The 25,202-nt window shown below is 44.1% G+C and overlaps 1 long non-coding RNA gene across 1 annotated transcript; it reads left to right on the top strand.

Annotated features, from left to right (window-relative positions):
- The first annotated feature begins 16 nt into the window (after positions 1 to 16).
- Positions 17 to 24,195, top strand: LOC128346818 (uncharacterized). Its single transcript, XR_008317226.1, has 2 exons — positions 17 to 205; positions 23,647 to 24,195. It is a non-coding gene; the product is annotated as an uncharacterized LOC128346818 (long non-coding RNA).
- The last annotated feature ends 1,007 nt before the right edge of the window (positions 24,196 to 25,202 follow it).

The raw sequence follows: 25,202 nt of genomic DNA, 5'->3' as shown, positions 1-25,202 counted from the left end.
CACCTGGCCCTGTGACATCAGCCACATATCTTCTCAGTGCCCCTGTGCGGTAGATTAGACTAATTGTCCCAGGCTTACCAAGTGAACATCACAAATGAGTGGGGACCTGAACCTGGGTCCATCTTGTCCCAGTGGAGGAGGAATGAAGTGGAAGTCGGGGAGGAATGACTCTCAGTTCGAGGAGGTGGCAGTTCCGGCCTTTCAGGTGAAGTCACTCACCACCCCACTATGGATTTCCACTGGAGAGAGCAGAGGGTATCGTCTGAAGCCATTTAAGGGAGCCACAGTTGATAGCCTAAGCCAGAGTGCTGCCCCTTTAAATGCCCAGCAAATACCTTCATGGAAGAAGCAGGACTCTGGCATTCACCTGGCTCTCCCGGGTATATAATGATGCTGCTGAAGTCTGGGCCTTGTGAGATCAATATCTCTGCCTTTTTTTGGAAGCGCTCCCAGTTGTTGAAGCGCCTGCTACCTGTTAGTCAGCTTCTGGCTGAATGTCAAGGTCAGCACCCTGCACAGCCTTGCTAGAACAGGGCACTGCCCCTTTCTTCACCCTCCTGCTTTTGCCTCCCCACTCCAAAGTGGAACATGTTATTTCCACAATCCTCCGAACCGCCTTGTAAGGTAGGTAGATATAATTATCCCCATGTTGCAGAGAGTGGGCCTGAGGTGGAGAGAACAGTGGTTTGCCTAAGGCTATTTGGACAGTTCATGGCTGAGGTGAGATGTGAAATGGCAACCTCCCCGGTCATTATTGTGGTTAGGAGCGTTTATGTACTATTTTTCAACAAAATGTTTCTCAAATGTATGAGAAAATGGCTTGCTGTCTCAAAGGGGCCCATGACCTTTAAAAACACTCAAAGGAGACACCAGAGTAGACACTGGAGAGATGCTGTGCTGGGCTGAAGAGAGAGAGTTGCTCTTCCTCTGCTAAATATACAGGACACACACACACACACACACTTTAAAAGGTGCCTCTTTGCCCATCTAGCAGGGGTCACTATCGTAGCCCATTCTCTCAGCCGCTACACTAGGAACATAGGAAGCTGCCCTGTAATGAGTCAGACCATTGGTCCACCTAGCTCAGTATTATCTACATCTACACAGACTGGCAGTGGCTTCTCCAAGGTTGCAGGCAGCAGTCTCTCAGCCCTATTTGAAGATGCCAGGGAGGGCATTTGGAACCTTCTGCACACAAGTATGTAGATGCTCATCCCAGAGTGGCTCCATCCCCTGAAGGGAATGTCTTAAAGTACTCACACATAGTCTCCTATTCCAATGCAAACTAGGGTGGACCCTGCTTAGCAAAGGGGACAAGTCCGGCTTGCTACCACAACGCCAGTTCTCCTCCCATAAGGAGAGCTGTTCTCCTTATGCTTGCAGGGTTGGACAGGGAGGCAGGAGGGCTTTGGGGTTGGAAGGCTGGTTTCCAGGATAGTTTGCAATGCAGCAGCTCACTTCTAAAACAAATGGATTGCTCTCTGCTAGCATGTGCTTTGAGCAGCCTGGGTTTAGATAGAAGGACCTCTGGGTCAAAGATGCCTCCGTGCCGTCCTTGGTCCCATGCATCCCCATCAGCCACTGTCAGGCTGCAGCCTGATTCCTTGAGCCTTTATTATCCAGCCTCTGTGATAACAGGCCTTGAGACAGCAATTTGTGCTCTGTGGTGCACAGCAGAGCGCCTTCCCCATCCTTGGCCAGACCTTGCCACTGGTAGAATTATAGCCTGGGAATCTAGGATCAATTGTGCCTGATTAAGCTCAGTGACCCTGAGCGGCTCCTTCCTCCTCTCTTCTGGCCTGGCCCTTTAACGCTTAGCTTCCTTTGAATGACAGCCAGCCACTCCCTAGGCAAGGGACTCCATCCATATCAACACAGCAGCATCCTGCATTAGGCAAATGGACCAAGTCCAGCCAGATATGCCGCCTGGCATTTTGCAACCATTGGCTTGTTTTTAAATAGACAGTTGCTGTCTGTGGCTCCTACTGGCAGAGAACATGCACCGTATTGCCCCAATTCAGTTCGGGAGCATCTGCACACTGGATAAGGAACTGCACATTCAAACTAGGGCTGTATGTGGCATTTCTCCTCTGATCCAGTTGTCAGGGTTCTGTGTGTGCAATAGTAGTAGCAGTATCGGTCAGGTCTTTAGGATCCAGAGCCGAGGCTCTTCTCTGCCAGACAGCCACTGATCATGACAGCTGGTTGTTTGCTTCATTTGGCTCAGGGCCTTTGACTTGCAAGCCCTACCTGTTGATGGCAGCTGTGTGGGGATGTGCTGTGGTTCCTCAGTGGTGGGTAAATTGCACTCTGCATGTTCTCAGAGGTACTGTCCTCTTCTTTGTTCATATGTTCCAGCCTGAGCACTGATGCTGAAAATTGTAATTGCTGTTTCTCCAAGCAGTAGTATATCATAGGCAGCATCAGTTTTTGCGAGAAGAGAGTTCTAGGGATGTCGGTTGACTTGAAAAGAGCTGAGCCAAAATGTGGGGGGAGGGGATTCTAGAGGGGAAACCCTCCAACCCCACCCCTTGAAAACTGCCTCTACTAAACTGGTGATTGTTTAGGGGGCTAGGAAATGGGACAATGGGTCCAAAGACATTGCCCTCACTCTGACTAGTCTTTGATGCCGTCACATAACTGGTACATTTCATAATTAATCTATGGGATTCACCAGCACAAGATGTAGTGATGGCCACTGATTTAGATGGCTTTAAAAGGGGATTAGAGAAAATCATGAAGGAGAAACCTATTGCTAGCTACACGCTCTACCTCCAGGTTCCAAGTCGGAGCAGGGAGCAACAGTGGAACAAGGGCATGCCTTCATGTTCTGCTTGTAGGCTTCCCAGAGGCATCTGGTTGACCACTGTGGGAAACAGGATGCTGGACTGGATGTGGCTCTTCTTATGTTCCTATGACACGATGGTGTGATGTTATCACTTTTGCTGTGTGATCCCTGATTGGCTGGATTTTATCCCCAGCAAGAAGAGCCCCCTTCTTAAAACAAACAAGTTGTTCTAGTAAGAACAAATCTGCCTACTTTCCTTTCACTGTCCCTACAAATGGACTATTATTTATTTATTCAATTTCTATACTGCCCTTCCAAAAATGGCTCTGGGCAGACTAAATCTGGTCCAAATAGGTTAAGCAGGTCACAAGTTAGCCCACTTGTATCTCAAACGTTCACGGGTCTGCAATCTGGAAGTGGTGTAGATGGCATCATCAAAAATGATGCCGTTGAGGTGTCCCTATGTGTCCCTACAACTGTACCCGATTTAGTTCATATTGGTCCAGGCAATGTGAAGTTGATAGGGACACACACACACACACACACACACACACTGCTGGGTGATCTCATAAGCCTCCTGGAAAGTAGGCTAAAAATGGTGCCAAAGTAACTGGTGTGAAAAAGGTATGCATCTGAAAGTCATTCTGAGAAAATATCAAGCTTCCTGGAAGCTCCTTTATTCTCCCTCTTAAATGTTGGTGCCCCAGAATTTGGTGCGATTCTAGTACCAGTTTTTTTGGGTTGAGCAGATGGAAAATTGCCACAGGGACATGCTGACAGCTTGTTGCTGCAGCATCGGCTTTCGGTGACATTATTCTTATACCATCTCACATTTCTCTCCCTCCTTTCACAACAGCTTTTTGCCTGTTGAAAAGGGAGGCAGCTATAGCTCAGTGGTAGAGTACATGCTCTGCATCCATAAACTCCCAGGTTTCATCCTGAGCATCTCCAGTTAAAAGATCTTATGCAATAGGAATGCTGAGGAGCCCAAGTAGTGGGTGCTGGGGGTAAATGGACCACTGCTCTGAATATAAACTAGTTTCTCAAATCCAACCATAAACAGATCATCACATCCTCCCACTAATCAGTCTTTATTCCTCCTCCTCCTCCTCCTCACTGCTGAGTAGGACTTCATATGCTCTGTGCTAAAGAAATCGGTCCTAACCACACACTGGGAAGGAAGGGCCAGTTTATATATCCATCAGAATCTGTTGCTAAAGCTTTTCCTGGACTACATACATCACTTTGGTCAGCCTAGGAGGAATTGCACATCTGAAAGTCATACCACAGGACAAAATCCTCCCGTACACAGGAAGACAGCATCACTCCGGTGGAAGATAAGCTAAACCAATCTCCCTGATATATTAGTTTTTCCTACACACAGGACTTTTCCCTGTCCCTATGGAGGAACATTAAACCTAGTCCCCCATCCGTAGCCTGAAACGTTCCCGTTCAGGAAAGGCTTTACCAGTGGCTTTTCCTTTGAGTGTATAAACTGACTCTAAATGTCATTGCACAGAGTGAGACTTGCTTCCAAGTAAACATGTTTAGAATTGGACTGATGCCCAAATTCTGTACCATAAAGAGCTGTGACCTGTGGAAACTATGCAGATGTTAATATGACCCAGGCGTGTTTGTGCTTCTGTGAATCATGTGTGTGAAACCCCGCCCACTGAGTGCTGAATGAGCCATTTAACTTTTCCTCCCCACTGCTGACTTTATATGGGAGATCTCGGATGAAATGTACTGTATATTCATGGCCATGGGGACTGGCAACCAGCCTTTTCTTCACAAGAGGCTGAATTCAATGCCCGATGCCAAGCTGAACAGCATTGTGGAGTACACACAGCCCGGCCGATAATCTTTCTCCTTAGCTTGAGCTTTCTAAATTCTTCCCTATTCCTGTCGCTTTCTTTTGATTCTCTCCCATTTCACATCTCCTTCAAAAAAAAAAAAAAAATCAAAACAAGTCCTGAGGCCTGACAGGTGCCAAATAGAACAAAATGTTTATTGCTCCTTGTGGACCACACGATCTCCCTTTTTATTTCCCAGAATAGCATTTCTTTTATATATTGTCCCTCTTTATTCTGTTTTGTTCCTGGTATCCCATTATTGCTTCATGTTCGCCTCCCAACTTCTCCCCACTGCCTCCAATTTTCCCACAGTGTTGCATGCTGGAACAAGGGCTGTAAACATCCCCTGGGTGAGGTGATTGCATCCTCCGTTGCCTGCTTGCACCAGCCTGACAAGTTCAATTACCTCTCCATTTGCAAAACGTCTTATTCATCCATATGTATGAATGGCGACAGGACAATGCTCCACTTCTTTAATAACTTATTCCAGGATGTATTAAGCCAGGGACGCTTTTGCCAGCTGATGCCCTGACAAGGCTGTCGGGGAGGAGGATGCATATTGTGAGATGTAGCTTTTGCTTATGAGCATCTTTGATGCATGGGGATCCATAGCTGAGGATATATTAGAGGAAAGTGCCAGGTGATTTAATAAACAAACAAAAAATATGTCTGGGGGAGAGATGGATATATAACACAGCTCCTTAATGAAATATGTCTGATCTCTGAGATTTCAACCTGTCAAAATACCAGACCTCGGGTAAAATAGGCCCCTTCTTCTCATGTCCCCACTTTCCCTGCCCCAGCAATAAACCAGGAGAAATAACAGAGCAAATTGATGTCCTTGTTGAGAAGTGGAATCAACAAGGCGTAACTGACAAGGCAGCAATTTGTGAAAGGGAATGCCAGCATAGCAACCTCACCTGTCTGTTGTGTTGATCTTAAATAACTGGAGGGAATTCCCAGGCTTGGGGGTACTCATGTATGCACAGTCAAGACAATTTGCTTTAGATACCCCTAATAGGGGATAGGCAGTGGGAGTTCCATCCTCTTGAGTCTCCTGGAACTCTCCGTGGCTTTTGATATGATTGACCGTGGTATCCTTCTGGGATGCCTCACTGAGGTGGAACTGGGGGCAGTGGTTCCAGTCCATCCTGAGGTGGTGGTGGTGGTGGTGGTGGTGGTGGTGGTGGTGTGGTGTGGGGTGTGTGTGTCCCAGAATGTGGTTCTATTTTATTTTTATTTATATATTGTCCATCTTAAGAAATCTCAGGGTGCTTAACAAGACAAAACAATAACATTCAATAAAACAAGGTAATGCAATAAAAACCATAAAAACAGAAGAAAACATAGCTAAAAGCTTGGGTCCCATATCGGAATGCTGTGGGGCTGCCACTTCTCCCCATGAGCAATGACCTTTTGGGGTGCCACAGGGATCTATCTTGTCCCCCATGCTCTTGAACATGAATGAAACTAACAGGGAGGTCACCCGCGGTTTGAGCTGAGGTGTCTTCAGCAGAGACCCTGCAGCGATGTTAGGAGGTAGTTTTGTAAAGGATGAGAACAAACAAAGTGAAGCTTAATTCAGATAAGACAAGGGTATCACTGACTTGGTTGCTTGCCGATAGGAACACAGGAACATCGGAAACTGCCATATACTAAGTCAGACCATTGGTCTATCTAGCCCGGTATTGTCTTCACAGACTGGCAGCGGCTTCTCGAAGGTTGCAGGCAGGAATCTCTCTCAGCCCTCTCATATCACAGCAGTGGACTTGACAAGGTTTTTGCCTTGATCTTGTCATTTTCACCAGAATCCTATGAGAAATCTCTGAAATGGAAAAGTGTTTCCTCTCCTCTTGTCAGTTTCACAGGGGACCAGAAGGGGGCAATGAAGGAAATGGTCATATTGCAGATGCCCATAGTCATGGAAAAGAGAGGGGAATGAGAAGCCATGGTGTACCTGTGAATAGTGATGGAAGTGGCTAAGTCTCTCAGTGGTGCCTTCATTGCTGTCATAATCGAGTCCATCCACTTTGCTGCTGGTCGTCCTCTTCTTCAATTTCCTTCCACTTTCCCCAGCATTATGGACTTCTCAAGGGAGCTGGGTCTTCACATAATGTGTCCGAAGTATGATAGTTTGAGCTTCGTCATGTGTGCCTTGAGTGAAAATTCTGGGTTGATTTGTTCTATGATCCATTTGTTTGCGTTCATATTTGTGCTTCTTCAAAAGTCCAGGTTTTGCATCCATAGAGTATCATGGGAAAAACCATTGTACAAATAATTCTAATCTCTAAATGTATAGACACGTCACAGCATCTAAATATCCTTTCCAAGGCCTTCATTGCAACCCTACCAAGTGCTAGTCTGCAGCATATTTCTTGACTGCTGGATCCTTTACTGTTGATGGTCGATCCTAAGGCATAAGCTATTCACCACTTCAATGTCTTCATTATCAATTCTGAGGCTAGCTGCTGTACCTGTTATTAGTTCAATCTAGTCTTCTTTACATTTAGTCGTAGTCCCATTTTTTCACTGTGCTCCAGCTATCAGAGTGGTGTCATCAGCATAGCACAGGTTATTGATGTTCCTTCCTCCAACTTTAAAACCATGCTCATCTTCTTCCAATGGAAAGAATATGTCTATTCTTTTAGTATATGTTTAGCATACAAGTTAAATAAATAAGGAGAAAGTATACAGCCTTGTCTTACTCCTTTGCCGATCTGGAACCAGTCTGTTTCAACATGTTCTGTCTGGACTGTGGCTTCCTGTCCTGTGTATAGGTTTCTCATGAGAACAATGAGATGTTCTGGGATACCCATTTTCCTATGGATATTCCACAATTTGACATGGTTGACACAATCAAAGGCTTTTCTGTAGTCAATAAAGCACATATTGACTTCTTTTTGGTATTCTTTGGCTTTCTCAATTATCCAGCATGCATCAGCAATAATGTCTCTTGTTCCTCAGCCTTCTCTGAAACCAGCTTGAACATCCGGCATTTCCCTTTCCACGTAGGGCTCTAATCTGCATTGAGAATTCTTTTGCTAGCATGTGAAATTAAGGATATTGTATGATGGTTTGTGCAATCTGTTAAATCTCCTTTCTTTGGTATGGGTATGTAGACCGACTTCTTCAAATCTGTTGGCCACTGTGTCATTCTCCAAATTTGTTGGCATAGTTTGGTTAGAGCCTTGACTGATTCTTCTTCTGTTGCCTGCCATATTTGTGTAGCTATTCCATCAATTTCTGTAGCCTTCTGATTTGGAAATGACTGTAGTGCTGATCTAACTTCATCTTCCCATACTAGAGGTTCTTGTAAGTATAGGGAATATCTTCTAGAGTATTTTGGATGTTGACCTCCCTGCTGTACAGAGTTTCAGTATACTCCTTCCATCTCTGTTTGATCTTCTCTGAATCAATTACTATCTGTCTTTTGGCATCCCTTAACACACCAATTCAAGGTTGGAACCTCTCTCTGAGTTCAGAGATCTTTTGGAAAACTTTCCTTGTTTTTCCGTGTCTATTTCCATCCTCAAGATCTTTACAGATGTCATTGTAGTACTGCTCCTTGTCTCTTCTAACAGCTTTCTGAAATTCTCTATTAAGTTCTTTCATGAGGTCTATCTTTCTTGACTTTGGCTTCTCTCCTCTTCTGGGCAATTTCCACCATCTGTTCTGACATCCATTTTGCTGTCTTCTGTTTCTTGGTCTTTTGGCTCTTTTCACATTCATCCTTAACAACTTCTTTGATTTCATTCCACAGTTCCTCTGGTTCCCTGCCAATGAGGTTCAGAATTTCAAAGCGGTTCCTGATGTTCTCATTGAAAATGGTGGGTATGTTCTCAAGATCATATTGTGGGAATTGGATAGCTATGTGTTCAGAGGCGTATCTAGGGAAAATAGCGCCTAGGGCAAACACTGAAATTGCGCCCCCCTGTCCAAGCATCTGACACCCATCTTTCAGATAACTTTACCATAATATCAGCTGAAAAATACAAGTCAAGCTCGTTAATCTTTTAATATTTCAAAAACTATTTAGCAGTGGATGTAGCCAGACCAAAAAATGCTGGAAAACTACAAATTTCAGTATGCTGGGGCTCATGAAATACCCAAATACTATGTGGAGTTGTACTTGGAAAACTAAACAGAAGTGTCTGTCTAATTCTCTGCTATGCATTGTAGCATCACCATTACATAAGTTTTAAAAAATCAATGGAGAATTTGACTTTTGCCAGATACTCTGTAAATAATTAAGGATATGTAGAGTAAACTGTGTCACTGCTTGGAATATATTCTAGTATTTCAGAAAGACAGTTAAAATGAGAGAAAGAGAGCAAGAAACTCCCAGTGGGCCTTAATATTAAGGATTTCACACTGATTCAAAGACAAACTCACCATTAATAGCCATATTAGCAAGACATCACATTTAACTCACTTATCACAAGAAGCAAAGTAAGAGCAAATGAATACAATCCTAGGTCATAAGCGTCAGCCCAGTATTTACAAGCCCTGATTCTCTGTACATCGTGCGAATCTGAATATGTATACAGTGTCTTATATTATATTATTTTTTTAATTTTTTTTAACCTGTAGTCCCTTTGGTGGGGCTTCCTAAAGGCTGGGGGGCAGTTGCAAAGGTTCCCCCTCCCACCACTGGCCTCTAGGGCCTCGCAGGTACCATTTGAGCATGTGCGGTGACCATTTTAAAAAATAATCTTTTTTTAAAATGGCCACTGAAAACAAAATGGCCACTGCGCATGCTCAAATGGCCTCTGCAATGCCTGGCATGACCTAGGGCCTCACAGAGGCCATTTGAGCATGCACGGTGGCCATTTTGTTTTCGGCAGCCATTTTAATTTTTTTTAATTTTACAAAATGGCGCCCCCCTTCAAGTGGTGCCCGGGGCACGTGCCCTGCCTGCCCTACCCTTAGATACGCCCCGTATGTGTTTCTGCTTTAGCTTGATTTGGAACTTGCATATGAGCAGTTTGTGATCTGTTCCACAATCGGTCTCAGGCCATGTTTTTTTCTGTTATAACTGAGCTCTTCCACCTCCTTGCACCAATAATGTCATCAATTTGATTTCTGTGTGCTCCATCTGGTGATGTTCATGTGTATAGGCACCACTTTGGTTGTTTAAAGAAAGTGTTCGCAATGAAGAGATCATTGGCTTGGCAGAAACGAATAAGTCGCTCTCCTGCTTCATTTCTGTTTCCTAGGCCATACAGTCTGACTCTGTTTTCCTCTTTACCATTTCCAACTTTGGCATTCCAGTCTCCAACCACCAGCAGCACATCTTGCTTGCATGTTCTGTCAATTTCAGATTGAACTTGAGCATAAGAGTCATCAACTTCCTCTTCTTCCGCATCCGTCATTGGGGCATAGACTTGAACTGTCATGTTAAAGGGTTGTCCATGAAATCTAATTGATATTAATCAGTCACTGACCGCATTGTACCCAAGTACTGTCATTGCTATATCCTTCCTGACTGAAAGCAACACTATTGCTTCTTTGTTTTTCATGTCCTGAGTAGTAAACGGTATGATTTTCTGACTGAAACTGTCCAATTGCAGTCCATTTTAATTCACTGATGCCCAGGGGCACACCTAGGCAATTTCGGCACCTGGACCACCCCTGCCGCAAGGTCCCCACCACCACGAGCCCCCCAACCTACTTTTGGGGGCCTTACGTCATGTCAAACCTCAATTTTTTTTAATTTTAGCCACCACGAGGCTGAGGGTTGGCTGGCGGGGGGTGAGCCAAGCTCTTACTAACTGCGAGGCACACCTGCACAGTTGAAAGAGATTGTCTCAACAAGCTTGTGATGACCTTTCTCAACTGCGCAGGTGTGCCTCACAGTTAGCAAGAGCCACTAGTTCAAATGGACAGGCTCCAGCTGCCACTGGGGGGGAGGACTGTTCAACTCACCCCCCAGCAGTCACCCCTTGGCCGTGCAGCAGCTGGAAAAAACACGTAGGTTCAGCATGGCAGGGCAGCAGCAGGGTGGGTGTAGGTGGCTGCAGGAGCCCCCGCCCCCCGCCAGCCATTTGGAGGCCCCCCGGACTTTGGAGGCCATGGACCGGGGCCCAAAGGTCCGGTGGTTAGAACGCCTCTGCTGATGCCCAAGATGTCAATCTGTATTTGATTCATTTCATCTTTCACTGTGTCGAGCTTTCCCATATTCATGCTTCTTACATTCCACATTCCCATTGTAATTCTGTCTTTGCAGCTTCAGATTTTCTTTTCCCGCATGGCAACATCAGCTGCTAGACGTCCAAAAGGCTTTAGCCTAACTGTGTCATAAACACCATCAGTACACTGAGAGATCCTCAGCTGTTCCTCAGTAGCATGTTGAGTACCATCCAACCTGAAGGGCCCATCATTCGGCAGTACATCGACAATCATTCAATTTTGTCTATCCATGTGGTTTTCTTGGGACCAATGCACTTTATATAGAACGTATCTGTCCATGGATATCACCAAAAGGTGCAGAAACTTTATAATGCAGTTGTGTTCTACATGGCCACCAATCAACTTAAACCTGAAACAAACAAATTTAAGCTTACATTTCTATCATTTACATTCACACCAATGTGGGACAAAAATCCATTAACTGGCATGTGTTTGTTTAGATACTGTTTTAATTGTGTTTTAATAGTTTTAACTTTTTAATTTTAATTGCTGAAATGTTTTAATCTCTTATTGGCTGTTTTTTTATTGTTTTGTAAACCGCCCCGAAAACTTGCGTTTTGGACGGTATAGAAATGTATTAAAAACAAACAAACCAACAAATAAACAGATAAATAAATGTGTGAAATCCATCTAGAACCCCTTCTTCTTGACGCCTTGGTTTTGTTTCTTTAAGGAAGACTTTTCTACCCAGGAGCATTCAATTGTGTGAACCCCACCTGGAGTCTGAAGTGGTACAATCCACAGACCAATTACCATTTCATCTGCTGTTGGTTGAGAACTAACCTTAATGAGCCCCTGGCTGAAATGGAGCCCTGTGTGGTAGTTAGCTGGAAAATGCCATTACATGAAGGTGGCGGGGGGAGTGCCAAGATGGGCTGGCACTCTTTGTGCTGGCGATATTTCCCTCCCACCACTTCCATCAAATGCCTTAATTACTTCAATCCCGGAAGCCCTTTCTGGATGCAGCATCCCATTCCCCCTTGCTCCCCTCTGTCTGACTCACTCTGCCTATCTGTCCTTGGCTCTCTAGTCTCTCTCCATCTCAAATGCATCTCTATCATTCAGTCTCTTCCCCTGGCCAGGCCTCAGTTCAATGATTTGATTGTTCTCCATTAGGGAGCAGTTTGTGCCGTATTGATTTTTATGGCTGTTTTCGAAGCTAAGAATAGAATTGCACTCTGGGATTCGCAGTGTCAGACTCGATTTGGAGAAGGCTGTTCGGATGCTAAAGAGGAAAATGGCTGCAGAGTCGGGAAGCCTTGCTCTCAGTTTCATGCTTCTGTCCCTCCTGGGAGGGTGAAAACTATCACGATAAGTGGGAAGAGCAAAAGAGAAAGGAACAGCCTGCTATTTGAGACAACGAGCCCTACGTTGTCCTCCTCCTTGCATTCAACACTAACAATTAGCTGATTAATGGGATAGAAAGGTCAGCCTGGAATGCACATCACCCTAGCAGCCAGGGTGGGGGATGAGGCCAATATTCTTCCTGGGGGGTGTGCCAGGAGAGGGCAAAAAGAAGCTGCTTGAATATGTCCAGGGAATCGGAGTTTTGGAAATGGCCAGCAAGAAATAGTCTTGCAGGGGCGGACAATGTGTTGGCACTGAGTGCATGACTCCTTCCCATCTGCTCAGACTAGACATTTGTAAATCAGTGGTTTATTACAAGAGGCACCATTAATCTTTCCACAAGGAAACTGACCCTGTTATAAATGGGCCAACCAGTCTGTGATGTGTGAGCCCTCTCTATTTAAAAAAATAAAAAGTGAGGTTTAATTTTAGCATTTGGGGTCAATTTGGGGTCAATTTGGAGCCAGCGTGGTGGAGTGGTTAGAGTGCTGGACTAGGACCGGGGAGACCCGAGTTCAAATCCCCATTCAGCCATGAAACTATCTGGGTGACTCTGGGCCAGTTACTTCTCTCTCAGCCTAACCTACTTCAAAAGGTTGTTGTGAAAGAGAAACTTAAGTATGTAGTACACCGCTCTGGGCTCCTTGAAGGAAGAGTGGGATATAAATGTAAAATTATTATTATTATTATTATTATTATTATAACCCCCAGTGAGGGACTACCTTGGCGTGGTTGTGGGACTTGCGTGCTCTGAGGAAGGTGAGAGCTATGCCAGAGGTCCAACCATACTGGACAGGTCTCACCAGAGGAGCCAGACAAAGAGTGCCTCTCCCATCAACAATATGGTGAGACATAACTTTAATAAATCTATACCGGATCGGTCGTCGCCCGGGTCAACAAGGACCGCGCCAGGTGCTGGAGTCCCTGGACATCTGGTGGCAAGTGGGCAACAGGACACAGGATCTCCAGTTGAGCAACCAGGGCTGAAGACTGCAAAGTTACTGGAAGAAATGTCGCTTAACCAGGGGAAAAATACAAAAAATGCCAACAAGGAAATAACGATCTGCTATTACAAGTCTAGTCCAACTAGAAGAGGTTATTTAAAAAGAATGTACCAAATTTGGAAAGAGAAGCATCGAGATACAGAAATAACAGAACAAAGCCTAGCAGACCAGAGAAGATTCATAATAAGAAATAAAGTATTCACAGGAGTTGAGCTGGAAGAGGTGTTGGAAATAGAGGATGCCACTGTTGCTGAACTCTTTCAAAATCAAAACCAGGCAACCTCCCCTTTGCCTTCACCTCAAAAACCCGAATGCCATTTAACAGAAAAGCAACAAGAACTAAAGCAAAAAATAACTGAGCTCATGAACCAAACAACCACCAGGGTTCAACTTCCAGCTCTAAAAACAGTTGCCAAAACACAACTTGCTCAGGCATTAAAAGATGTCAATGCTGCACTTGCAGAAATAACAACCAATAATTTGCAAGAAACAAACCAACTAATGTACAGTGCAGCAACAATAACACAAGAGCTCGGATATAAGATCAGTGGACCTGTAAAAAAAGAAAGTAGTACATCACCTAAATGGAAGATTAGATTAGAAAATAAAATCTCCAGTCTCAGAACAGATGCTAGTAAATTGAAAGATCTGAAAGACAAGAAGCTGAAGAATGAAAACACCAAACAGTATCTGATCCAAAAATACCACCTAGATTCAAGGAAAATTAGAGAAGTCCTGGAAATAATAAAGCAGCAAATAACAGCAGTGTCAAAGAAGATTAGCAGATATGAAGCCAGAATTACACAACACAGGCAGAATCTCCAATTCCAGTCAAATCAGAGACGTTTCTACCAAAGCATAGAAGGAGAAACTGCAAGAAACCTAGAAATACCAAATAAAGAAGAAACAGTGCAATTCTGGGGGAAATTATGGGACAATCCAATAGATTATAACAAAAAAGCAGGCTGGATGAAAGAGGTCAAAAAATGTAACCAACAAATGCAAGATCTAATAATAACACCAGAATTAATAAGTGAAAGAGCAAAGAAAATTAAAAATTGGACTGCTCCAGGAGACGATGAACTGCATGGCTTTTGGCTTAAACACCTAACAAGCCTTCATAAACAACTATAAAAACAGTTCAATCACATTTTGCAAGGAGGTGATATTGAACAATGGCTAACAACTGGGAAAACTCATCTCATCATGAAAGACCCAGCAAAAGGTGCAGTTCCAAGTAATTATAGACCGATAACCTGCCTGCCAACCATGTTCAAATTATTAACTGGAATAATAGCAGATGAAGTGATGCAACACTTATTAACTTATTAACTAACAAACAGCTTCCAGTTGAACAGGAAGGAAATTGCCCGAACACCAGAGGCACAAAAGACCAGCTGCTGATTGACAAAATGATTTTAGAAAATTGCAAGAGAAGGAAAACAAATCTAAGTGTTGCATGGATCGACTACAAGAAAGCCTTCAATTCATTGCCTCACACATGGATACTAAAATGTTTAGAAACAACTGGTGTCAGCAAAAACATTCAGATATTTATTTTAAAAAGCAGTGAGCATGTGGAGTACACAGTTAACAATCAATGGTGAGACACTTGGACAGGTTAGCATTAGAAGAGGCATTTTCCAAGGGGACTCACTATCCCCTCTGTTGTTTGTAATCGCCATGACCCCACTTTCACAAATACTAAACAAAACAGGCCTCAGATACCAAACATCTAAAACATCAAGTAAAATCAACCACCTGGGGTACATGGACGATCTGAAATTGTATGGAAAGTCCCAGTCAGAAATTGAATCACTGCTAAGCACTGTCCGTATATTCAGTAGCGATATAGCAATGGACTTTGGACTAGACAAGTGTGCTGCATTAATAATGAACAGAGGGAAAATAAGAAAAACAGAAGGAATAGAACTGCCCAATGGAAGCAAGATCAAGAACCTGGAAGAGAAAGAACATTACAAATACTCGGGCATTCTCCAGGCTGATAACATCACACACACTGAAGTTAAAAGAAAAATTGGAAGAGAATACATCAGGAGAGTTAGAAAAATCCTCAAGTCCAAACTCAATGGCGGGAACACCATACAAGCCATAAACACCTGGGCTATACCTGTTATCAGATACACTGCAGGAATAATAGACTGGACCCAGGCAGAGCTAGAGACGCTGGATGGTAAGACCAGGAAAATAATGACCATCAATCATGCTCTGCACCCCTGCAGTGATGTAGACTGGCTATACCTCCCTTTCAGCTTAGGTGGAAGAGGAATGCTGCAAGTCCATCAAACAGTAGAGGAGGAGAAAAGAGGCCTTGAAGAATATATCAAGGACAGTGAAGAAGATGCACTTCAAATGGTCAATAACGCGAAACTATTCCACACCAATGAAACAAAGCAGGCCTACAAGAAAGAACAAGTCAAGAACCGAGCAGAAAAATGGAAAAATAAGCCCCTGCATGGTCAATATTTGCACAATATACGTGGAAAATCAGACATCACCAAGACCTGGCAATGGCTTAAGAATGGCAACTTGAAGAAAGAAACAGAGGGTTTAATACTGGCTGCACAAGAACAGGCACTAAGAACAAATGCAATAAGAGCAAAAGTCAAAAAATCCACCACAAACAGCAAGTGCTGCCTTTGTAAAGAAGCAGATGAAACAGTGGACCACCTAATCAGCTGTTGTAAAAAGATTGCACAGACTGACTGCAAACAAAGGCATGACAAGGTAGCAGGGATGATACACTGGAACATCTGCAAAAAAATACAAGCTACCTGTAGCCAAACATTGGTGGGACCATACAATTGAAAAAGTGGTAGAAAATGAAGATGTAAAAATATTATGGGACTTCCGACTACAAACAGACAAACATCTGCCACACAATACACTAGATATAACTGTAGTCGAGAAGAAAGAAAAACAAGTCAAAATAACCGACATAGCAATACCAGGGGATAGCGGAATAGAAGAAAAAGAAATAGAAAAAATCACAAAATACAAAGATCTACAAACTGAAATGGAAAGGCTGTGGCAAAAAAAGACCAAAATAATCCCAGTGGTAATTGGTGCCCTGAGTGCAGTTCCACAAGACCTTGAACAGCACCTCAACACCATCGGGGCCACAGAAATCACCATCAGTCAATTACAAAAAGCAACTTTACTGGGAACAGCCTATATTCTGCGACGATATCTATAACAGCAACAACATTGACAATAAAATTCAGCCATCCCAGGTCCTTGGGAAAGACTCGATGTCTGTATAAAACAACCCAGTCAATAACACCTGTCTGACTGTGTAAATAAATAAATAAATAAATAAATTGGCAATCCCCCAACTAGAAGGCGTACAACTGGTGGACCCTTCCATACTCTGTGGTTTAGTCATAGGAACAGAGTGCAGCCATCATTGAACTAAGGAGTGGTCTACCCTCTTCTGAAGAAGCCTTCTCTCAACCCTGATAATTTGGATGATCGTCCAATCTCCAATCTTCCTTTTCTTGGTAAGAGTCTGGAGAAGGTGGTTTGTGCTCAGTTGTTGAGAGTCCTGGAGGAAACTGATTTCCTGGATCCTTGCCAGTCAGGTTTTAGGCCACAGCACTGTAACGGCATTGGTTGTCCTGCTGTATGACCTGTATCATAACATTGATGTGAGAAGTGCACCTCTCTTGATTCTTCTTGATCTCTCAGCAGCCTTTGATACCATCGACCATGCTATCCTTCTGGAGTGTTTAAGTGGGCTGGGCCTTGGGGGCACTGTTTTTCAGTGGTTCCGCTCCTATCTCACTGGACGATTCCAGTTGGTGTCGATTGGGGGTGAGTGTTCTGTGCCCTGACCCCTTTCTTGTGGGGTTCCACAGGGCTTGGTCCTTGCTCCCATTCTCTTTAACATCTACATGAAGCCACTGGGCCTGGTCATCCTTCAGTTTGGGATAGGTGTTCATCAATATGCTGATGATACTCAGCTTTATATCTCTACCGCTGGCCAAAGAGGTGATGCCGTCCATGTGCTGGCTGTGTGCCTAGCAGCTGTCAGGACCTGGATGGGCCAAAACAAGCTCAGGCTCAATCCCTCCAAGACCAAGTTGCTCTTGTTCAGTTTACGATCTGGCCAATTGCCATGTTTGAGTTTATCTCTTGATGGGGTTGCACTTCCCTTGAGAGAGATGGTTCATGATCTAGGGGTCCTTCTGGACTCATGACTCCTGCTTGAACAGTAGGTGGATGCTGTGGCCCGGGGTGCCTTTGCCCAGCTTTGGCTGGTTCACCAGTTATGGCCTCTTTTCACCTAGCAGGCCCTGGCAACAGTAACTCATCCCTTGTTACCTCTCATTTGGATTACTGTAATGCTCTCTACCTAGGGTTGCCTTTGAAAACAATTCGGAAGCTTCAACTTGTCCAGAATGCAGTGCCCCGCCTCCGTATCGGTGGTCACAGATTTGATAGTGTCACACCTCATTTACAGTTGCTGCACTGGTCGCCTGTTCACTTCCAGGTCCAATCCAAAGTGCTGGTTCTCACCTACAAAACCCTTATGGGCTTAGCACCTGTATATCTCTGGGATTGCCTCTCTTGGCCGATTGTATCCCGGCCTATGAGGTCTTCTCAGGTGGCCCTCCTTAATGTCTCAGGCCCTGGTGGTGTGTGGTGCCTGGGCCCATAGCAGGGCCTTCTCTGTGGCTGCCCCTCTTCTTTGGAACACTCTCCCCCCACCCCAGATTCATTCAGCCCTCTCCCTGGCTGCTTTTAAGGCCCTTCTTAAGACAAATCTGTTTCGCCAGGCATTTGCCCTTTAACTTATTATTATTATTTTAAAATTGTTATTGGTATTGTTGTTGTTCACCACCTAGAGTCTTTGGAGGAGGCAGTATATAAGAAAATTTTAATTAATAAATAAACTGTCCTGCTAGTTCAAGTGATACTTGTTTCAGCCTCTATGCCTGGCAGGTACGACTCAAATGCATTCCACATGCTTGGAGCAAAAGGTTTCCTGCTGAGGACTGTTGCTCAATAAAGTCCATTGTCCCCCACCAACAACCAGGCCATATCAAAACAAAGAACCATATGCCTATTTTAGAAAAACAGAACAATTTTTATCAGTACAAAACGTGACACTGCACACTTTGTATTGAGGAAGTAGGGAACATTTCATTTCTCCATTTGTTTTCATGGTTAAAAGCCTCCTTCATATTGGTAATTGTTTAAATTGCACTTGAATGTTACAAAATCCATCTATTTTGTTCATTCATTGTTGCTATTGATTTAAATGGGAATGCCAGCGGCACTCTCCCTGCCTCTAACTTCTTTATTTTCTTACCAATTGACACAAAATTTACAGAATTCCTAAAATCCCTCCAAAAGATCAGAGGTGCCAAATTTCAACTGATTAGACAAAGCTGCTCCACTTTTAAGGGAGGGAGAACAATAAAACAAATGAACAGACACATCCTAACTACTATCTAAACTAAAGGTAAGTAGAAACTAAAAACAATAAGCACAGCAGAGGGGCACTCAGGGAGCAGACACCAGTTTGAGGAGTGCCCAGGCAGGTAGACCTCAACAGCCTTTGGCAACAGGGTTTGTCAGGGCAGTGGAGGAGTGAGCACGACTTCTGTTTTAGGCTGGGTTAGGAAATAGAAAGTGTCCCCAGATAAAGGATAAAATGCAGGTAAGGCAAGAACTTGAATAAGGAATGGAATTAGTTCTGGAAACTGGATTTCAAAATGCCCTTGATAAAGGGAACTCCCAAAGTAACACAACTTCATAAGCAGATTCTGATACTAAAGAACAAGAAATAATTGGGGGTGTTGGATCAATTTTGGGGTCTTTTAAAAAGTAGATTTCTAATGAACTAACTGCTCCTAGTTGCTATAGGTTAAGGAAGCCACCACCGCCACTCCGCCCCCCCCCCCCCCAACAACTATTGCAGTATTCTCGCAAACAGTCAGTGAATGATGAGAAAAATGCTGAGAGCAAGGATTGCAATAACTGGGATGTGTAGGATCGATTGTCTGGAAATTTTCAAATGAACTGCTCCAAGGAAAGCCTCTGCTAAAAACCCAGGCACCCCTAAACTCAAGCAAACACCCAAACCAATGTGCTCTAACAAGCTCAGAATAATATCAGATGAGATTGTGTCAAACTGGGAGAAGAAAATGGAATTAAAATAAAATGCTTTAATATAGGCAAATCCCAAATACAAAGAAGTGTGCTAGAATAGCTGTTCTAAATGGCTCTGGAGTTTGTTTGTTTTTTTGCAAAAGTACAAATCTGCAAAACATATTTCTCCCCTCCCTTTCAGTGGATGAACATTACTACATGTTTTGTATTTCTGCACATCCCTCCTCTTGCCTCTGTTTGTGTTTCAAGAAGCCCTATAGGATTCTTCACCACTTTGGCTAGAATGTGTCCGAGTTCAAGACTAGAGAGTTTACATTGCCAAGTTCTCCCTTGCTTTCTCTTCCTCCCCTCTCTCCTAGTTGCCCCTGGCTATGAGAAAAGGGAACTGCAATGGATTAATTTGACCCAAAGGGATTGCTGCTCACTCTGGACTTCTTCCTATTTTCTTTGGCTCATCATGGAGGTGAACTGTGGCTTACCTTGGATGTAGCACTGACTCCAAATGCCACATCTCAGCAATAGGACATAAGAGAGGATTGTGAGTTGGACAGTGCCTGTGAACACATGCCCTTCCTTCCCCACTAAGTAACAGCCATTCCCATACTAGTGAGATTAGGGGGTCAAAGTTTGTTGTCTCTACATAGACTTTAACTCCAGCTGCTAGCTGTAATGTCAGGAATTAAACACTGCTCTCCTTCTGCTCCTACCTGGATGAATCAGGAGTTTGGCACAAGCAATATCAGATGTTGCTCGAATGGCAAGTGAGCCGGCTTCATGGACCACAGAACACACAGTGCCTGGGATCTCCTCCCCCCAGAACCCTTTGGAATTGCTGCTCTGACGGTAGACAATTAGTTCCCCAGCCTATTCCCAAGAGCCAGGCTTTTGCTGTAGAAGGTGAGTCTGATCAACAGCACACAGGAGGAGTGGGTATCTGGAATACTTTCTCACTGGCTCTTTTTGTTTTTAATGTGCCAAGGGAACAACTTCCCCACCCCCCACCGCACCCTGAGATATTATCCAGCTCTCCCATGGAGAGATGGAGTGTGGTTGCTGGCACACTAAAGCCCTTTTTAGTGCTGCTTGGAGATGGCAGTGCTCCTTTCCCCACGGCCAAGATCCTTCAAGCATGTTTACTCCCAAGTAAGTCCCATTCAGCAAAGCAGGGGTGGAGCTACAGTGTTCCAATATGTCCTTTGGAACATGAGCTGCTCTGCCCCTACAGGCCGCCTCCCCCCACCCCACACACTCCTGCTCCTCTCTCCCTCCTGGGGCCACTTCTGCCTGCTCCCCCTTCAACTGCTCCTACCTTCCTCCACCCACCCACCCACCGTGGCAGCTCTTGCTGCCATTTTGGCCCATGCTGACACCTGGGGCCTTGTCAGCTGGCTTGGGTGCCACACAATGCCTTCTGAGCAGCCCTGGAGCCCCTGGGAATCACGAAAGGTACACTGCACAGGCCACCTGTGTTGTCAAGCTGCACGGGTGCCCTGCAGTCCCAGCTGACTCTGGAACCATTCAAAAGGAGGCAAGTGGGGCCCGAGCTGCTGCGAGGGTGGCAAGAGCAGCAGCAGTGCCATCACTGCTGCCAATGGTGAGGGGGACATGCAAAGCATGCTTTCCTGGGGCGGGGTGTGTGCAAACACAGGCCCCCTCTCCCCAGTGACGTCAGTGCAGCAAAGGTCTTCTGCCACATTAATTAGTAGCTTCCTTCTTGCAGCCTCTGAAAAAATAAGGAAGGACACCACAGCAAACACCATAGCTCAATTTAAACCAAAGAAAATAAGTGCCCTCTTATTTTACTTGTGAGAGACATCTAGTTTGAGTGATTTTGTTGAAGCCTCCACACACTCTGTGAAGCCACCTTGACCAGCGTAAAGAGACAAGTGGAACCCAGAGACCGGATATGATTTTATGGTGGCAGTGGTTACACAGTTTTCAAGAGAAGGGAAAATAATAGTGACCTTAAGGGGAAATTAATAAGAAACACCAAGTAAACCTATCCTTCCCAGTCCCTTCTCATGACAGAGGTAGGTTTGGGTGAGGGATAAGTGGCTGGCCCAGAGTCACTTCATAGCTGAATGGGGATTGAAACTTGGGTTACCCCAGTCCTAATCCAATTCTCTGGCCACTACACAACAATGGCTCTCATTAGGTCTTTTATTTCTCAAAAGGCTGCCAGGATCTGTTCAGATTGGAGCCACAGCAAGGGGGAAAGGTGCTAAACCTTTTACCCCTGCACCAATGTCCTGATTCTTATCCTGAATCTACTATTGATCACAGAGTGTAAACATTAACCCCTGCTAACTTGGCAAAGAGGCACCTTTTAATGTGGTGATTCTCTTTATTTAGCAGGGAGAGAGTAACTGGCCCTACCCACCCCCAGCACAGTACTTCCAATGACTGTTGCTGGTGTTTATCTTATGTTTCTTTTTAGATTGTGAGCCCTCTGGGGACAGGGATCTATCTTATTTATTTATTATTACTCTGTGTAAATGCCCTGAGCCATTTTTGGAAGGGCAGTATAGAAATCAAATAAATAAATAAATAAATAAATAAATGGTATCTCCTTATGCCCAGTTATTTTCCCCTCAGCAGCGAAGAACAGTTTCAGGGGTGTTCTGAACCAAGGCTACAGCAGGTGGGGGGGAGGGGTTAAACTCCTCTTCACCTACATCACAGCCACAGTACAAATTGGGCACTCTCACAGTGGGTTTTTGAGAGAGAATTGCCAGGAGCACCAAATAACAGAATATCTATATCACATTTTATTTGGTACTTGGTGAGCCCTTTCTCATGATCCCGTGAGAGGGCTTGGGGCCAGGCAACAGGAAGGCTTCAGGAGCTTGCCTTCCCTGCAGATGATCTTGCTGCTGCCTCTGGGTGCAAGGATTGCGCACCCAGACGTTCCGCTGCTGCCTTGGGAGCCATTTTTGGAAGGGCGGTATAGAAATTGAATTATTATCTCTTGTTTACACAGTCAGACAGGTGTTATTGACTGGTTTTTTAAATCCAGACATCAAGTCCTTCCCAAGGACCTGGGATGCCAGAATTTTATTGTCAATGGTTATAGATATCGTCACAGAATATAGGCTGTTCCCAGTAAAGTTGCATTTTGTAATTGGCTGATGGTGATTTCCGTGGCTCCTATGGTGTTGAGGTGCTCTTCAAGGTCTTTTGGAACTGCACCCAGGGCGCCAATTCCAAAATAAATAATTAAATAATAATAATAATAATAATAATAATAATAATAATAATAATAATTATTATTATTATTATTATTATTATTATTATTATTATTAGTCCTGGCCTCCAGAAATGCCACAATGCACTGCATGGTGCATGGTGGAGATCCCTCTGGCACTGTGCCTCAGTGCTGGCTGCAAGCAGCCAGTACTGACACATGAGCAGTTAGACTCATTAGTGCGCCCTTAACTTTGGGTAACTGGCAGGCTTCTTTGGAGGGTTTGCTGCCAGAATCCCCATGGATTCCAGCGGTTCTTCCACACAGCCTAACCTGGGCTGGGAATGAGAACAGCCTTGGTCTGTTACAGAAACCCCCACACTAAAGAGCCTGTGGCATCTTAAAGACTAATAAATGCACTGTGGCATAAACTTTCATGGACTGCAGCCCACTTGCTTAGATGCACGAAGCATCCTCAGCTGGCAGATATATACATGATTATGGGGGGGGGGGGACAATGGTAAACAGTGGGGCCAATAGGCCATGAAATGCAAGAGTTATAGTCGGTCTGTGACATTTCTCTGCAAAGCTCAAACACATCGAAGATAAATGCTCACAACAGCGGTAATGGACAATAACACAATCTTCCCGGCTTTGCTCTGCTAATTTCATCTTGCAGCCTCGTCTGAAACTTCTTTGTCCCCTCTCCCACTCAAGTCTTAAATGATGCCCCTGACTTCAAGAGAGGGCATAGGGTGGAATTTGACTATAGCTAGAAAAATGAGAGTTGCAACCCAAAGTATTTATAGGAAGTTTCAGTGGTTAAGAAATCAAAGAGGTTAGCTCTGTGTTTGGGGTTATCAATTACAAAGTTCCACAAATGTTAGCAGGGAAGCACGGCTAACAATTTGTATGGAACACTACTGTTCTCAGAACAATAGAAAGTGTATTTGCACAGATCATTAGATAAATCATCTATGAAGCATCTTCAAAGATTACCCAGTTTAAGCGAACCTCAGGAGACAATAGAATCGGCCTCCTTATTAGAGGAATAGATCATAACTAACTTTCTGTCTGAAAATTCAGGGTATGCAAGGCAAAGTTTTGTCTCTAATAATCTTGTTTGTGTCTGTGTATTTGCAGGAATCGCTTTCATGCTGTCATGAAATGTGTCCACTTCTGTTCACTAATTTGCCAGTATGTTCCCATTATTTTCAATGGAGGAAACACTTCCACTCCTGCCTGTAACTTCATGGTTTTCAAGTCAATCTGGATGAAATATGCAGATATATGAAGACCCCTCCTAGGGATTGTGTCTGCCAAATTTAAGAGATGGTGCTCAAGGGACCCATTATCAAAAATTGTCACACCTGACCAGACATAAGCTTCCCTTTGGTTTCAATGAAGAGAGCCAGCTTCTGTCCCTGGCTTTGCTGTTCTCCAGCCAATCTGCATTAACGATCTGTGTTCAAGGACACAGTCAAGGGATCACACCTGTCGTACTTCCAACAGCTAGCACCACAGGACCCCATTGCTGAAGACACTAAGAAGTACACAGATTAATGGCTATCTAAACTGATGGGAAACAACAATTAAAAACTGGAAATGTGGTGTTGGACCAGTTAATTCTTGGCGTGTTGTAGACATTTTGAATAATATGATGATGTAATAAAGACCAAGTTAGGCACAGGGCCATGCCTATCCATTGGGGGAGGAAGTGTTGTGTGAGTAGCATAGGCAGAGTCACATGTAGGGTTGCCCACTAGGGACTTCTATAGAGGACGTGTGACTATTTTGGAAACCAAATGACCTTTTCCTGCATGTGTTGTCCAAAATTCTGGGGGTGTGTGTGTGTGACCCAATCGTGACTAAAATGAAAGTGTATTGAAAATCACGTGTATCAAACAAATAGTTAGAAATCTGTATTACTATACAGTAGGCCAATCATAAGGTAATATCTAATTTCTTTCACTAATGAGAAAATAAATAGTTGAACCAAATATAACAATTCGAGATAAAACATGAATAATAACATATAGCAATAGCAATAGCAATAGTACTTACATTTATATACCGCTCTATAGCCGGAGCTCTCCAAGCGGTTTACAATGATTTAGCATATTGCCCCCAACATTCTGGGTACTCATTTTACCGACCTCGGAAGGATGGAAGGCTGAGTCAACCTTGAGCCCCTGGTCAGGATCGAACTTGTAACCTTCTGGTTACAGGGCGGCAGTTTTACCACTGCACCACCAGGGGCTCTTTTTTACAATATACAATATACAATACAATATACAATAATTATCAAAGACATATAGAGGAGATATGATTGAACAGGGCAAAAAATGGGGCTGCTGGATAAAGTGAGGCTCACAGCTGTCTGTTCCTAGCTGGCTAACATAAACATGGCTCAAACCAGTGAAAAAAGCAAAACAAAAAACAAAAAAAAAACAGGTAACCAAGGAAATGCAAAAAAATGCAAAAATGGCATAACAAGGAACAACAAATGCCAGTATAATGAAATGCCATTTTTGCATTTTTTTGCATTGATTCTATTTATCATGGGGAGAGCAACTGGCCAGTCCTTCAATAGCTAATGCTGGTGTCAGGGGCATAGCTATGGGCATAGCTAAGCCATCTGAGCAGATGGGTTCAAAGAACCCGAGCACTCCATCTCCAGAAGGCACCCCAACAACACT

This window comes from Hemicordylus capensis, chromosome 2 (genome assembly GCF_027244095.1).
Source record: "Hemicordylus capensis ecotype Gifberg chromosome 2, rHemCap1.1.pri, whole genome shotgun sequence".
Taxonomy (NCBI): domain Eukaryota; kingdom Metazoa; phylum Chordata; class Lepidosauria; order Squamata; family Cordylidae; genus Hemicordylus; species Hemicordylus capensis.
The sequence above is the reverse complement of the archived record's forward strand: the minus strand, read 5'-3'. Positions and strand labels throughout refer to the sequence as shown.